The sequence below is a fragment of the Pinus tabuliformis genome, chromosome 8, assembly GCF_031772625.1.
Source record: "Pinus tabuliformis cultivar Carrire ecotype Pingquan chromosome 8, CPIR1, whole genome shotgun sequence".
Classification (NCBI taxonomy): Eukaryota; Viridiplantae; Streptophyta; class Pinopsida; order Pinales; family Pinaceae; genus Pinus; species Pinus tabuliformis.
Window position 1 is genome coordinate 452,976,018 of NC_142294.1, and position 17,467 is coordinate 452,993,484.

A 17,467-nucleotide genomic window follows, 5' to 3' on the forward strand; every position below is an offset into this window, starting at 1 on the left:
AAAGGGGTTGTGAATGGGCGAATGTTGAAATTTTTTCTGTTTGTGCTTATATGCACTGAAATTTGACATGGTTATAGTAGATGCATATATTGACATTATGGGAGGGTTTCGATACTCAAATATGAATCACACATAGAATTCAAAAAATTTATAACATAAATGTTGAGGGGATGCAATTATTTATTATTTATTATTGTCTTTATCATGGTATGTATTTACTAGCCCCGTTGAGGGTTAGGCACTCAATTGGTCAAGTACCCATCATCAAAGCACCTTAATTTTCTATTGAGAGGTCACAGGTTCAATTCTCTCGATGCTCTCGGGGTCAGGTAAATGTTCAATTCAATTAAAATTTAGAAACCAATTGAATTTATGCTTTAATTAGTTGGCCCCACATAGAGGGGGTTGTGAATGGGGCCACCATTTAAATTTTTTCATTTTGTGTTTGTATGCACTAAAATTTGACATGGTCATAGTAGATGCATGCGTTGACAGTATGGGAGGGTTTTAAGGCTTAAATAAGACTCACAAAAAGAATTCAAAAAAATTATAACATAAATGTCGAGGAGATGAAATTATTTTTTAATTTTTACTGTCCTTATCATGATATGTATTTACTAGCCCCGTCGAGGGTTAGACACTCAATTGTTTGAGTAACCATTTTCAAAGTACCTTAATTTTCTATTGAGAGGTCACTGTTCTATTATCTCAATGCTCTTGGGGTCATGTAAATGTTCAATTCACTTAATATTTAGTAATAAGTGGAAATTATGCTTTAATTAATTGACCTCGCATAGAGGGGGATGTGAATGGGACCAATGTTAAAATTTTTTTCAGCTTGTGCTTATATGCATTGAAATTTGACACGGTTATAGTAGATTCATGTGTTGACGGTATGGGATGGTTCTGATACTCAAATATGAATCACACTAAGGATTCAACAAAATTATAACATAAACTTTAAGTATATGAAATTATTTATTATTTTTTACTTTCCTTATCATGGTAATTTACTAGCCTTGTCGAGGGTTAGGCGCTCAATTGGTCAAGTACCCATCATCAAAGCACCTTACTTTTCTATTGATAGGTCATAGGTTAAATTATATCAATAGTTAGGGTTAGGTAAATGTTTAATTTACTTAACATTTAGCAATAAGTCAAAATTATGCTTTAATTAATTGACCCCACACAAAGGGGGTTGTGAATGGGGCCAACATTGAAATTTTTTCAGTTTGTGCTTGTATGCATTGAAATTTGACATGGTTATAGTAGATGCATGCATTGGCAATATGAGAGGGTTCCAAAAATGAAATATGACTCACACAAATAATTCAACAAATTATAACATAAATGTCAAGGAGATGAAATTATTTTTTTACTATCCTTATCATGGTATGTATTTACCACCCCATTGAAGGTTAGGTGCTCTACTAGTCGACTATCAATCATCAAAGGACCTTAATTTGATATTGAGAGGCCACAGATTCAATTATCTTGACACTCTCGAGGTCATGTAAATGTTCAATTCACTTAACATTTAACAATCAATCAAAATTTTTCTTTAATTAATTGACCCCGCATAGAAGGGGGTTGTGAATTGGGTCAACATTGAAATTTGTCCAGTTTGTGCTTGTATACATTGAAATTTGACATGGTTATATTAGATGAATGCGTTGATAGTATGGGAGGGTTTTGAGACTAAAATATGATTCACACAAAGAATTCAACAAAATTATAACATAAATGTCAAGGAGATGAAATTATTTATTTCTTTTTACTATCCTTATCATGCTATGTATGTACTAGCTTCATTGAGGGTAGGCGCTTGATTGGTGGAGTAATCATCGATAAAGAACCTTAATTTGATATTGAGAGGTCATGGGTTCAATTCTCTTGATTCTCTCAAGGTTAGGTAAATGTTCAATTCACTTAGCATTTTTTTTTTTTTTTGAATTTTATTTTTTAGTTTGCGCTTGTATGCGTTGAAATTTGACATGATTATATTATATTCATGTGTTTATGATATGGGAGGGTTCCAAGACTCAAATATGAATCACTCAAAGGATTTGACAAAATTATAACAAAAATGTTGAGGAGATGGAATTCTGTGGGTAGCAAGATGTGATCATAGAAGCAACAATCCTAACAAATAGTAGAAGAAAAAACATACCAATCATCATCACATGTCTTCCTCAAATAGTAAATTTCTCCATTGTCATAATAATGAAACACCAACACAAGATTGAAGTGGAATTACAGACTAGTCTCTATAACGAGATTTAACAAATTATTTTTTTAGTCCTCTTATCAAAATCTTCCTTCATGGAATCCCTTAATTAACAATTGGTTTCCATTAATAATTAAAATCAAATTAAACACATCTCAACCCTATTAACAAAATTAAATATCATTTATATGTACCTCTATATTTAATATCCTCTATATGTACCCTTCCTTTCCCTTTTTTGAGTTTTTGATGTAAATATATTTTTTTATATAGAATAAGTATTTTTCAAAAAATTAAAAGGAATATATAACCTTTAATATTCAAAAAAAAATTTCAATTTGTAATTTATACAATTGGCTATGGCATATGTTATACAATGATCAACACTGGAAAGGTTTGAGGCTATGGAAAACATAGGAGACTAACTTGTTGGCATGAAGGGCCCCATGTCATCATGATTGATGACCAATACTCCTACATTCAATTAAAAAAACATAAGGCAAGCACAAGATGTAATGTTAAGACAAAGTTTTATTTGGGAATGCTTGACCTTCAAGCTATCCCCCCAACTAAGACTCCATCCTATATGTTGAATCTTTGAGAGGGAGAAGGGGTTATTTGGTTGAGAAGGGAAGACAAATGATGCCTATATTTCACTAAGAAGCATAGAGTTGAATTGGAGAGAAACTTGCCCGTTGTTGCATAATAAAATCCTAGCTAGTAAAGCTAATTGAATGTTGGTTTTCTCTTCGGGTTTCTAGGATATTTCATGTCTTAATGTATGTATGTATATATATATATATATATATATATATATATATATATATATATATTTATTTATTTATTTATTTATTTCGTGTTGAGTATTTTACTATGTTAACCTGCATTTGTGGTTTATTTAGCTATTGTAGGTATTTAATGGTTTCTATATAGATAGTTATTAGTGTTGAGTAGTTAATGAGTTGGTAACTCAATGATATTTATAGTGTGGAGGTTTTGTTTCATTTTACAATGTTTAATAGTTGTCATCTATCTCAATAGATCTTTATCCTCCATCGTTGGGTGATGTAAAAGATGGGAAATCAATAGTTCATATTCCAAAGATACTACTATTAAAACAAACTAGGAGTTTCTAAATTTGTTTTCATAGATGTTGTCAGGTTTCTCTCACTAACATAATCGATCTTGAATTGTTGAGTGAGTGTTTCGTGCTCTCTAGAGGTTGTATCTCCTCTCTGGGTTGCATCCACTCACTAATTAGTGTCAACACCTTGTCCACAGGCTCTAACCCCTATATATCACCCAATATATTATGTGATTTTTTCCTCAATAAATATCCCCCAATATGAACCCACGTGGTATGGTATTGCTCTCCCAGTGAAGCCCTGATGTCCACAGGTAGTACATTATATTAATAAAATGAAAAAACTATATAATATATAATATATTAATAAATAAATAAACTATATAATATATAATGGTTTAAATGTAAACCCCAAGGGATAGCTCATTTGGTTGAGTTCTTGTTGCTAAGTACCTCACCTATTAGGAGGTCACGGGGTCAAATATCCTTGACACTCTTGGGGTTAGGCCTTACTACTTTGGTCGACGGGTAGATCCCTTCGGGTTAATCTACCTAGATTTTCTCATGGATGGAGTGGCCACTCAGTCTCTGTGAACCACCCCTAAAATAAATAAATTGGTTTAAAGGTTTAATATATATATATATATATATATATATATATATATATATATATATATATATATATATAACCCATCCATAATATCTCATTTCATTCCACCTATTTTTCGTAGATGTTCTCTAGTTGCATGCCATAGATGTTCTCGTTGGTGATATACTATGCATCCCATACTAATTTCATATACCAAATACATTTAGGGATGGTCAGTCTTACTAGTGAATTAGTTGAAAGGGCCTACACCTGCTCCTGTCTTGTTTCATTACATATGTAATATCTCTCCCCACCAGGCTAAACTTGACTAAATACCTCCTCCACACACCATAAAACCCTGAACATAAGAAGTTGGCTCTAGAGGGGAAGAATATTCAAATTCTGCAAGCACCATGAGAGCACCAGGATGAGAGATGGAGGTAAGAAAAATTCATTTATAATGTTTACCTATACAAGTTGTGTAAAGGAAGAGGACAAATATATATGCATGAACAAATTCTATACTCAAATGGGCCTTTTTTTGTTGTGAAAATTTGATGTAGAAACCCTAGGAATCTTGTTCATTACCTAAAATTATTAAATCATTCTCCATTAAAGGGATGGTATCTTGCAAGATCTCCTCTTGATCTATAATATTTAAGACATTCCTTTGTAAATTCCCTCTCAAACTCCTTAATGTCATTTTGTGGTTTCAAACACTATAATAAGTTCCCCAATTTGGTTACCATGGCCATGGATCCATGCTCTATAGACTAAGTCCATTTTGGAATGAGGGATTGAGTTCCCAAAACACCAATTTATTTCCCATATGTTATTAAAATGTAGCGCTAGCCACATTGATTTTGTAGTAGATTTGACTTGAAAATATATAACAATGGAAAATATTCCCAAGAAATAACACAATATATTTATATAATAGAAATATCTTTTATTAAGATCTTTAGAAAACCCTTGAGGTAGGGAAACACCATACAACTACTTCGTAAGGAAAGAGATCACTGTCAATACAAAACAATACTTGACATATCTCAATGGGGAGTCTCTATCCACTATATAGACTTCATACATACAAAACCATGGGTAATTACTTTTATCAAAATAAATATTTCACATTTATAAATCTTTTTTGGAAAATGCGGATAGTTGTAGTGTCAGTATTTAGAGTAGATCGAAAAATGCATGTTGGAAGGTCCTACATATCAAAGCATTAAGCATATCGACGAATCAGTGATCGACACATCGGAGGTCTAGGGAAGACCAACGATTGGCGAATGAGAGAATCAGAAATAAGAACTTCTTAAGGTGTAAATCTTAAGAAGTTTCAATATGAAAATGTGCTGATAGTGTTAAAACCACCGAGGAATGTCGATAGTGTTAAAACTGTCGGGGAACGACGATACAGGTTAACAAAGGATTTCATCACAAAACCAAAGGTGAATGGGCCTTTTCTCTCTCCTATAGAGGAACATGTGGCGTGATATGATTGGTTCCGATAAAGCTACAGTGGCATCTGTCGTCAGCATGATGTGGCGGTATGGCAGGACACGTGGCAGGAAATTTTGGCATTTTGAGGGGTCCTAAGTGTTAACGGGAAAAGTGTCCATTCAGAACGACCCTATCCCACTAAGGTGTGACAGTGACCTTAGAAACAAACAGAGAAAACTACTTTTGTATTCTTCTTTATGAACTATAAACAAAGAGAAATAGGATGAACCAACCTGTGTCTTGCGCTAGTCCTTTGATCCAATCTCTCTCCTCTTTGACAGCTTCCAGCTACCTGCTCCCTTACTTGCCTAGCTTCACCAAGTACTTGTAAGATCACAGAAGAAGGAAACTATACAAAGACATGGGTTTATATTCATAAAAAGCTTAGGATCAGATTTAAGCTAAACATACAAGTGTAACAAACATCAATGATACACAAGCATGTAGGAGAAACTCAAATAGTTTTATTGATATAACAAGAAGATCCAGGAGGAGTTACAACCGATGATCCCTGATCCAGCATCAACCTCCCAGCAAAGAAGCCCCTCTTTGCCTCCAACAAAGCATAAATCACCCAATACTCTGATATCTATCTCAAAACCAACAGCAATTCTCTGCAATGTACAAAATTCCAGCCTCTGGATCTCTGGGATGAGGGATCCATATATAGATGTATGCAGGGAGTATGAGTCAGCTTATGATTTGACTAGTGTCTTCTCTCTGTCAGTTCTTGCTTCCACTTGGGGACTGAGAGCCTCTTACTCATCCTTGGTCGAATTCAGTGAGGCAAGTGTTATTGGGGAAGATTCTGGAAGCTTCCATTGTCTCTCCACCTCGTGGAATGACTCTGCCACTTGTCATTTCCCGCTCAACGCACCCTGGTAGTGCATTTAGGTGCGTTGCAACGCACCTAGCTAGTGGACCTGGGTGCTATGCAATGCACTTGGCTAGTGGAGCAGTTGAAATGATCCTGATTTGACTGATTCTGAGCAGTTTCTGGTGGAGAAACTTCTGGGAGAAGCTGTAATTTGTTGACCTTGTTCCTTTAGGAGTTAGAACAACACTTTTAGGGACTTAGGATCCCTTGTTTTATGGACATTTCATGCTTAGAGCTGTAAGGCACAAAAATGTCTATAACAGTTGCCCCCTAAAGTATGAGGCCGTTTATCGGGTGAAATGCTTTATTAGGAGGATTCGAAGTTCTTTCAATGCTAGGAGGAGACCTGTAATAAGATACAATACAATACATTATCTTCATACTGTTTTCATGATCTAGCTGAGGCGGGCATTCCCATGCTCAGCTTTATAAATTCATTTTCATGTACATAGGATAGACAATCGTCTGATGGTAGACTGATGATTCTGATAGAGTCATCATCCTTTTGGTAGGATGATTATCTGTGCTGCAATGTTGTACATTTCAATGTCTTTATTTTCCTGAATATATATCGTAGCCCGGATGGATGAAACTAGATCCGGGGTCTTCAATCTCGTTCGATCTTCACTCGAAGTACAAGTCGATCCATGTGAGAAATGTTTTGAAGTCGAACATGGAAAGACATCGCTTGATTACCAGTCAATGATGTAAACTGTTAACAAGCGCAAGAGGAATCACCGATAATGATAATGACCCTCAAGGTACTGCAGTACAATTCACGTGGTGTGAATAAAGGACTTGGCGTCGAACACCACGCAAAATCTTTCGGTCGAAGGTCATTGATGTATACCTGTCGTCGGAAGTGAGAAACTTGCCATTGAGGCATGCAAGCTTCAAAGTACTGAATGGGGTGTTCCTAGATCAAATTCTTGGATAATGAGCTGATGTCGACAAGAAGCGATCTGTCAAAGGAGGGCCTTAATGAATCCCACATCAATGACACGGAACGGAGCAAATGATTTTGATGGAGGTGAAAACGATCTGATGATATATGGTTCAGGATGGCGGTCATGAAAGAATGAAGTATAATGTATGGTAGTGGATAGGACACAGGTGACTTCTCTGGATGACTTCTCTTGAACATGTCGGCGACACTTATGTGATGGATTGGTAGCATTTACCCCAAATGTGGATGGTGTGGCGTGACCATGGTGATGTGACCGGTGAACGAAACAACCCAACCCGACTCGGGCACGGAGCGGAAGTGTCATGTTCAAGAGCGACTTGCTACCAATAAAGATTCTTTGAGTTTTCTTCCCAATTTTTCCCCAGTCATTGCTGACCAGTACCTCTTTATTTTTGTCAAGCTCGAGGAGGATAAAATATGCTTGTTCTATAATTTTCCCTTCGGGCAAACCCATTGCTATGTTTTAACGAGCCTAGCGATAGTGAAACTCGTTCTCGTCTAAAGACAAGTTTGTCACTATTAATCTTTTTAACGAGTCTAACGACAAAGATAACTCGGTCCTTTTCATTTTTAGAGAGTCTGAAAAGGTACGTAAAGGTAACTCCGAAATTCCTTTTTCGTCATCTAATCCCTTAAGTCCGAAAAAGTATAAAACAATACATAAGGGATGAATTTTCGATAGTTTTAACGAGCCGAACAAAACAAGTGCTCGATCTTTTTGTGCAATAATCCCTCAGGTCCAAAAAGATTAAAATCTAGACGAGGGATAGCACTTCCTGTCGCTTTAATGAGCTGGAAGGCCAAAACTCGGCAATCTTTTCATATTTTACGAGTCAGTTGAAAAGAGCTTAAAGAAGACTCGTCTTTTGAGGAACGAGTGATAAAATGGGTAGCAGCTGATTCCAGGTAAGGTTTGGAATTTTCCAATCACGGCAGTGTCACAAGGATGGCTAGTGAAATCACTCTTCGCAGCTGTTCCTCAAAATGGGTAAACAATCAAATGGAGGTGAATGATCGGCCAATGGAAAAGTGGAGGTGACAGTGCAAACACGACCAAGGCTTTAATGGCTGAAATGCTTCATTCACGGTGGTTATTTACCAGGGAATGGTTCATTTTTTAATGAGCTTAAACGCGGGTGGAAACATTTGCTCATGTCTTATGTTTATTTTTTAACGAGCTTGAACTATGCGCTAAAACTGCTCGATTAATCCAGTCATATGATAAGAATGTCTCATATAAAAACGACAACTTTTAGATTTTTGCCCCACATCCTTTCTTTATGCAAGTTAGGAAACGACTAATCCAAAAAACAGATAAATAACCGCTCTTTGCTTGCACTCCAAAAGGTTTGCATGCCCCCAGGTATAAAATATAGTTTCAAGGTTACCCCTCAATTTGCAGACAAAACATTTGTTCTATTGGGAGAGGCCTACCTCTTACAGGTTACCCAAAGATTGCTCTATTCACACAGCAAACAAAACACTTCTTCGGCGATGTCTACCGAGATAAACAAGGGCGAGCAACGACGTCCGCCAACTCACATAACTTTGACAAGAGAATCTTATTCTAGAATAACCCCTCTTCCACTGACGGACGGGGTACAGACTAGTCATATTCTCCCATGGAAACCTACCCTATACCCGAAGTTTTCCTGCCGAAGCAGACCAGGACGCATGCCCCTTGGGTTTTAGTCATATCCCTCCAAATTACTCGCGCTCATCGGGGGGACGGACTGGGGATTGAGACATTTCTTGTGCGAAAAGACCATTTAGGGATGGTATATGACTATTTGCTATGCGTGATCCGGGAAATGAAAGCTGGTCCACGAGCTTGACCACTCTTCCTTCTTGCGGAAAACACATTACTCTAAAGAGTGAGGAGACAATGGCTCCCATGCAATAAATATAGTCTCGTCCAAGGAGTAGATTATAATCCAAGGGTCCTTGAACTACCATGACGTTCATGCGAACTGTCTTCCTTCTCAATGTTATGGGCACATCGGGAAGGATCCCTAAAGGTCGACTGGTTCCTTTATCAAATCCTGTCAGATTTCTCATCTTAGGTGAAAGCGATGGCGAACCAAGCGCTTTCCAAGCAATAGAGGAAAGGATACTCACAGAAGCCCCCTCATCTATGATGGTACCAGCCATGACCATTCTATATATTTGAACGATAATTCGGAATGGTATGCTTGCTGGTAGGCGGGGTCTACCTAGTTGATTCCAGTCGAAGGAGACAACTAGGTTGCTTGGAGGTGGGACCAAGTAGACGGCCGGGTATGGCTCTGACGAACTTCCTTCCTACGGTAAAGGAATGGGTAGATTGCCCCTATGTTCGTCGGAGTCTGTGTTGATGAAGAGAATTTGGACGGTGTCATCCTTGTTCTCTTCAGTGACTGTATCATCTGAAGATAAAACCTCTGAAGGCAAGACTGGGTCAACTGCCGCCTCGACCTTTTGACTTTCGTCTGGTATAAATTCAGTTGGTTTATCTTCAATGATAGATGCTTCAGCCGACCACCTGAGCGGGCCAGCTGGATTCTCAACTAGTGACGGACTCAGCAAGAGTTTTTTATGTCCAGGAGGAAGTCATAACAGTGAAACCGGACGATCATCCAAAACTCTTTTAGCTTCATCTAAGAAGGGACAACGGTGGAGGGCATGGTCGCCTTCGCAGAGTTTAAAAGGAAATCTAGCTTTCCCTTTTTGTCCTGGGGCTTCACTTTCACTAGTTGACGGTGTGCTTTCAACATGATCACCAGAGGTTGATGACACCGGATTGTGCAAATGAGGAGACCAGTCCCTTAGTATCTGGGGGATGCAAGGACAATCTCTATGAAAGTGGTCTCCTTTGCAAATGACACATGGCGATTTAGGCCTGGTCAGTGCAATGTGTGGATTTTCGTTAAATGACACTCGTTTTCCCCCATTAGCCTTTGACTCCTTCTTCTTTTTCTCTTTCTTCTTCTTTTCCTTCTTCTCCTTAGGAACTTGGTTTTTAGCTTTACCAGTTCCATCAAGCGAAGAGGAAGGAGGAGATGAAGAATTAGAGGAAGTAGAAGGCTGGTGGGCAACTCTGGACTCGTCTAATTGCTGATTCGATTGTTCAGGAATAGTGGTGTTCTGAACGACATTGGTTGAGAAGAGCCATGCTGGCAAGCCAATTGTCAGTCCTGGAAGCGACAATGTGGCCATATGGGGCGCACCAACATCTCCCCAAGAGGAGAAGGGACTAGGATTTCCACCAAGGGGAATTCCTTGGTTGGTAGGTTCCATTTTCTCAACCCAATATCAACGTAGGAAAAGGGTATGAATATTCCGTTTAAAATAAATTTTAACACGCTTTGACACAACTTGTTTTTTCAGTTTTTAAGAGTCGAGAAAAAATAAAAGATGACTCTAGTCTCCTTCGATTTTTAATGAGCCTGAAGTGACAAGTGCTCAGATGGACCTTTTCTGTTAAGGAGTCTGAAAAGGAACGAAAGGGACTGCTCTGGAGGTCTAGGTAGAGGGAGTACCAAACCAATCGCAAAACTGCAGAATACTTTTTACGGTACGATAGTCAATCTTCCCGAATGCTGTGTTCGGTGCATTGCGATCAGTAGGGCGGCCGACACAGCTTCCTATGGATAAAAGGTTTTAAGCCTATAGGGGTCTCCCAATATATACTCGACGGTACGTGGGAGCACAAGTCCGTGTTGGAGAGGTAAATCCCCTCTGCGGACAGAGGCGATCCCACTAGCCCAAAATGGGTCTAGCAACAATCAATCAACGCTACCATGCAAGTTCCTAGTTGCAGATTGAAAGTGGATTATGAGAACCAACCTGGAGTCCAACGCTAGTGTCGTAGAAGAGTTGATACTCCCGTTCCCTTGCTCCGGCAGGTCACGATCCTCACGATCTCCGCGAATGGATACCTGCACATGCAAAGAATGAAGCGAATACAAACATAAAATCCACTAAATACAACTATATATCAGTCAGAAAAGATATAGATCAAACATTATCATAACGAACAATAAGATCAGAACCATAATGATAGTCGTTTATTAATGAATAATCAACACAGAAAAATACAACCAAAGTTCTGACGTTGAATCTCTCCTCTGGCTGGGCGAGCAGCTACATATGTCTTGCAATAGACCTTTCTCTCTCAGACTTCTGGCAGCATAACCTCCCTATGCTCCAAGACTCTTACTATCACTCAAGACAAGCATTATCACTACTAGCACGATCACCACTACTCAAAAACTAGCTTGTCAAATGCACGAGGACATAATTTTATAGATGGAGAAGGGGAAGAAAATACAATGAATCAAGACACCCATTATGGATTGGCATTATCTCCAAAAAGCCGCTGTGGATAGATGTAAGGGATAGATGATGAATCTTGACATCTAGAAGATTAGCTTTATCCTCAAAAACTTCATGATTTGAGGGAAAAAACATCCGGGCGCGCGTTTGTTAAAAATCTTTTCCAAACTTGGTTGGCGCGGGTGTAACTCTAAGATAGAGCGCCAATTGGTGCGCCCTCTTTTGAGGATTTCCCCAATTTGCGCGGGCAGTACATTGTGGACCCGCGCTAATGGAAAAAGGGCACTTTTCAGGGATATTTTGCACAAGATGTCTTCAGGGCACATGAAGTCCATACTTAGGGGAACATAATGCAAGTGGTTTTATGTTATGTCACTGCTCACAGGTCCCGGAATGAGTCCTCCAAAGTGCGGAAAGGGGTAACAGGGACAGTGACCAATGGTGACAAATTACTGTGTAACAGATGCCCCCTAAAGCATGAGGCCCAAGAGAGAGAGAGGGGTGAAATGCTTTACAAGAACACATGCAGCTGCCGCTGGAGAATTTGCATAGAGAGAGATACAACTGATAGCTCAAGTACATGATATATGTGGTATGGTCGCAGCCATCCATAATAGAGTACATAATAATCTAGATCCATGGTATGGCCGCAGCCGTCCGGTTAGGATCGATGAATAGACTCAGGTATGGTCGCAGCCATCCAGTGATTGAGTCATGTAACAAGAATCACACCTGGATTACAACAGACAAAATCCAGGGTCTTGCGCTCCATCTCGACCCGAACAAAAGTACAAGTTCAAGCATGCGAATATATGAGCTGAAGTCGAACATGCATGAACATCGTCTAATTACCAGTCAATAATGAAAACTGTTAACAGACGCGAGAGGTACCACCAATAATGACGATGGCCCTCAAGGTACTATAGGTACAACCTACGGCGTGCGAATTAGTGAGCTGGCATCGAACACCCGTAGAATCATTCGATCGGAGGCCAATGATGAAAACCTCACGTCGAACACGAAGAACCTGCCATTGAGGCATGCAGGCTCCAAGGCACCTGAAGGGAGTCTCTAGATCAGCTTCCTGGATAATGAGCTGAGGTCGATAGGAAGTGACCTTGATCGAAGGTGGGCCATAATGTTTCCCACATCATCGACACGAGACAGAGAGATAATGTTGTGAATCAGGATTATGTGAGCTATCAGAGGGAGGTTGTTTTTCTGCAGAGGTCAACTTCTCTTGAACATATCGGTGGCACGATAGTGGAATTGGCAGTATTTGACATCAATGGATCAGAGGTCATGATGACGAGGCAATGAGCAGATGAGAGGTCAAATAGGATTATCCAAATCCATGGAGGCAAGTGAAAAATGAGATGAGATATCCCCACCCAGACACGAAAGCAGACAAGTGCCATGTTCAAGAGCGACATACTGCCGACACGACAATAATTATGGTTCCATTTTCCCCCGCCATTTCTGGCGAGTACCCCAATTATTTTTAACAAGCTTGATGGGGATAGCATATGCTTGTGGTGCATCATTTCGACAGAATCCAATGTCATCAGGTTTTAACGAGTCTGACAAAGGAAGAACTCAGCGTCTTTTCATGTTTAGAGAGTTTGAAAAGACAGCAGAAAATGAAACTCCAAGGGTGTCCTTTTTCATAAAGTTGTGTCTCTCGAGCCCGAAAAAGTATAAAACAATGCTCGAAAGAACCGCCCGACCATTACGATCGAGGAGTACTTTTCATAAGTAGTGATTTCGACCTGAAAAAGTAAAAAAGCGATCGAGATCACGTCGTTTCATAACCATTAACGAGTCTGAAACGACAAAAGCCCGGTAATCTTTTTATGTTTTAACGGTCAACAAAAAGAACTTAAAACGACCGCCCCTTATTTACTTTTAACGAGTCAAGAGGGAAAACTCGGCAATCTTTTCATCTTTAAACGGTCGGAAAAGCGCTGAAAGAAGACCTCCATTTTTATTTTCTTTAACGAGTCAAAAAGGAAAAATACTCGGCAATCTTTTCATATTTTACGAGTTAGAAAAGAGCGTAAAGGCGACTCGTCCTGAAGGAACGAGTGGTATAAAGGGTAGCAACTGGTTCCGGTAATGGTGGAACTGCTCAAAACATATAATAGTTAAGAGGCTGGCTAATAAAACCACTCATCGCTGCGGTTCCTCAGGAAAGGATAAACAATCAAGTGAGAGCATATGATCGGCCAAAGAGATGGTGGCGATGGAAAGAAACAACCAAGGCTCATCTAACAGAATTTAGTAGATAGGCAGCAGTCACGAGATGTAAATCAGATATGGGTTCATTTTTACACAAGCTTGAACCATGAAGAACTCTGCTTGGATTCGGTTTCATGTTTACACAAGCTTGAAACGAAAAACTATGCTTGTTATAAGTTCGCATGCCCCCAGCATAATAACGCAAATCGAGGTACATGGATGCCCCTTAAGCTTCATTGCATTCAACAAAGTGGATGGAATGAAGGTTCACTCTCGAGATCTATGAAAGACTCGACTTGTATTTTACGAGATCTTAATCAAAAGACTCGATTTGGAAAGGGAGTTGTTTCAATTTTTAATGAGGTTGACGCAGTAAAAGAACTATCCTCATTACCCTTGTTTCATTTTTTAATGAGGTCGTCACAAATCAAAACTATCCTCGGACACCTAGTTTCATTTTTTAAGGAGCTTGACACAAGAAAACGAACTATGCTCCAACCGAACTTCATCATAATGAACAGGAAGTCGAGGCTTCCGAGAGTGTCACTCCCGATGGAAGGGAAACATCTTGGAAGTCAGGGCCCAATGCCACCAGGACACTATGCACAACGGCGACATCACTAGATACAGGCACGGGATAGGTGGCCACATAGTTGATCTGTGCTGGGGCAGATGCAACTGGTGGATGAAAACCAGGAGGGGATGACGACTGCAAAGGAGGGACCCGTGGACGAACGAACGATAATTGATCGATAGTCACAATTCTTCCATCGTGTGGAAAGCAAACCACATGGAAAAGTGAAGAGACAAGGGCCCCCATGGCATAAACATAGTCACGGCCAAGGAGAAGACTGAAATCTAAAGCACCTTGGGTAACCGATACGTCTATATAGACGGTTTTGCCTCCCAAAGTAATAGGGAACTTTGGAAGGATCCCTAATGGTTGACTAGTTCCTCCGTCAAAAGCTGTTAGATTCGGCGCGACTGGCACAAGCTGTGGGGAACCCAAAGCTTGCCAAGTAGTGGCAGGCATAAGACTGACAGATGCACCCTCATCCAAAACAGTGCTAGGTATCGCCTTATTATAGGCGTGTACTGTAACCCAGAAAGGCACATGGGATGGAAGGCGGGAGGTGGTCAAACGACTCTAGTCAAAGGAAACGACTGAACTACTTGGTGGGGGAATCGTACGATTGCCCCCCTGCTCCAAAGGGACCGAAGCAGGACTCTCGGGAACAACTGGGATAGGAGAGTCATTTCCGGACTCAGGAGAATCTGAGGAGATGAGAAGAACATGGGAATGATGCTCTTCCAGAACAGAGTGGTCGATAGATGGTGAACTCGAGTCGACACTCTTTCCGACCAATGGTTGGTCTGGAACAGGCTTGGCAGAGCCAGGTTCAGGAAGAGGAGGCTGGACAAGAGAGGAATCTTGGTCGATCTCTTTGTCAGCAGGGGAACGATCTGCGGCTGCAGAGAGACGTTGATAGCCAATGGGTAGTTGGGGTGAGGGAGCTGTAAGACTTTCCAAGACAACAGAGGCTTTATCCATGAGCGGACAAAGGTGAAGGGGATGATTGCCTTCACAAAGTCTACAAGGGATTCGAATCTTCCCTTTTCCCTTACCATTTCTAGCTGATAGAGTAGCATCGCCATGAGCTTCAGAGGACGATGAGGGGCCAGCTGGATCATGAGACCATACTTCTAAGACCTTGGGAATGCCAGGACAATCGCGAAGAAGATGGTCCTCCTTGCATAATCTACAAGGAAATTTGACCTTCCGCGGAGGAGCAGAAGGTGGCTCGACTTGAGTTGTACTTTTAACCTCTCGCTTAGGAGTCTTCTTCTTCTTCGTCTTCTTCTTCTTCTTCTTAGCCACCTAGTTACTTGAATCCAGACTTTCGCCAGGCGAAGTAGAAGATGAGGACGGAGAAATAGGCGAAGAAGGGGAGAGGTCCACCTTGGAATCAACATGATGTTGTTCGGGTGGAGTAGATGGTGGAATAGGAGTCATTACACTCGGGACCACCGAGGTTGAAAACAACCATACGGGCAAACCGATGGTTAACCCAGGCAAAGACAAAGTTGCCATATATGGAGCACCGACATTTCCAAAAGAAGGAAATGGACTAGGGTTTCCATCTGGGGGAACACCTTGGCCGGTAGACTCGGGGAAGGTTGCCATTGAAAACGAGAAAGAACCCTACTCAAACTAACGCAAACAAGATCTAACCGGGTAAATGTGTATCGTGGCCGAATAAATTTTAAGACAAAGGAACTGAACTTGACCTTTTCATGTTTTAAGAGTCGAGAAAAGGACAAAAAGATGACTCTAGTCTCCTTCGAATGTTTAATGAGCACGAAGTGACAAGACGCTCACTGGCACCTTTTCTTTTAAGGAGTCTGAAAAGGATCAAAAGTGACTACTCTGGAGAACTAGGCAAAAGATTTACCAAACAATCCGTAAAACTGCTTATACACCTTGGCAATCAGATGAAAACCAAGGACTTCCTGTACGACAGTCAATCTTCCCGAATGCTGTGTTCAGTGCATTACGACTTGTAAGGTGGCAGACACGGCTTCCTGTGGATAAAGGATGATAACCTAGTGGGGTCTCCACATATACTCGACGGTACGTGGGAGCACAAATCCGTGCTAGACCACTATCGAGTCACAAAAGGAGGAATCACCCAACCATAATGTGAAACAACAGTGACTAGGTTTAACGACGCCGGAACACGTCTCTAGCCTAGACCTCTAGAATGTATGCGTTAAGTTCCAATGTGTTGTTAGATTCATTCAGTTCATTTTACAGTTGATCTTCAATTAGGTTTCAGTTTTTAGGTCCTACCGCTTGTGATCTCTCAGAATTTCCTAAATGCAAACTATATGCCAAAATATATCATTCCGTTCAATGAATGCTAACTACAGAAGAGTTGAGATTTTCAAACAAACAAAATGATCACCAAACAATCAACAAAGATCCTAATGCAGCTAATAGCAATAAATGATTTTTTTTTTTTTTTTTAAAAGTGACTAATTGCCAATAACAATGAAAAATGCTAACTAATATAATGCAAAAAGATCGTTTGTTTTTTCTTTTAAAATGGCATAATGCACTTAAACAAATCTCGAGAGATATTAACAAGCGTAAACAGGCAAATTTCACTCAATGCAAATAGAACCAAGTCTGAAACACCAAGACAAACTGTCAAAACAAGGAGAATCACAAAGACCAAGCAAAATCCAAACGAGCTAGAGGCGAATTGCTCGAAGCACAGAATAATAAGTTTTGACAACCACTAGACAAGTGCAGAAAACAACCAAAAAGTCGACTGGACAATCAAAGAACCAAAAACTCCTACGGAAGGCTCGATATACAAAGCCACTAGATGCTCTAGGGCTGGGATATAAGATCGATAGAAATAGGCGAACACCCGAAGGATAAAGGTAAAAAAACCAGTCAAACAGAGTTCTGACACACTCCAGTAGCTGAAAAGGATGTAAAAAGACAGAAATCTGAGTTTAAAAAGCTTCCAACAAATAAACTGGCAAAGTTCACAGGACTGGCGCGACTGTCAGCCTGTAACTCGCGCTATTAAGGAATTAGCGTGAGTTGCTTTTGTGCAACATGCGCCAACTGGCGCGACTGTCAGGTAGAAAAA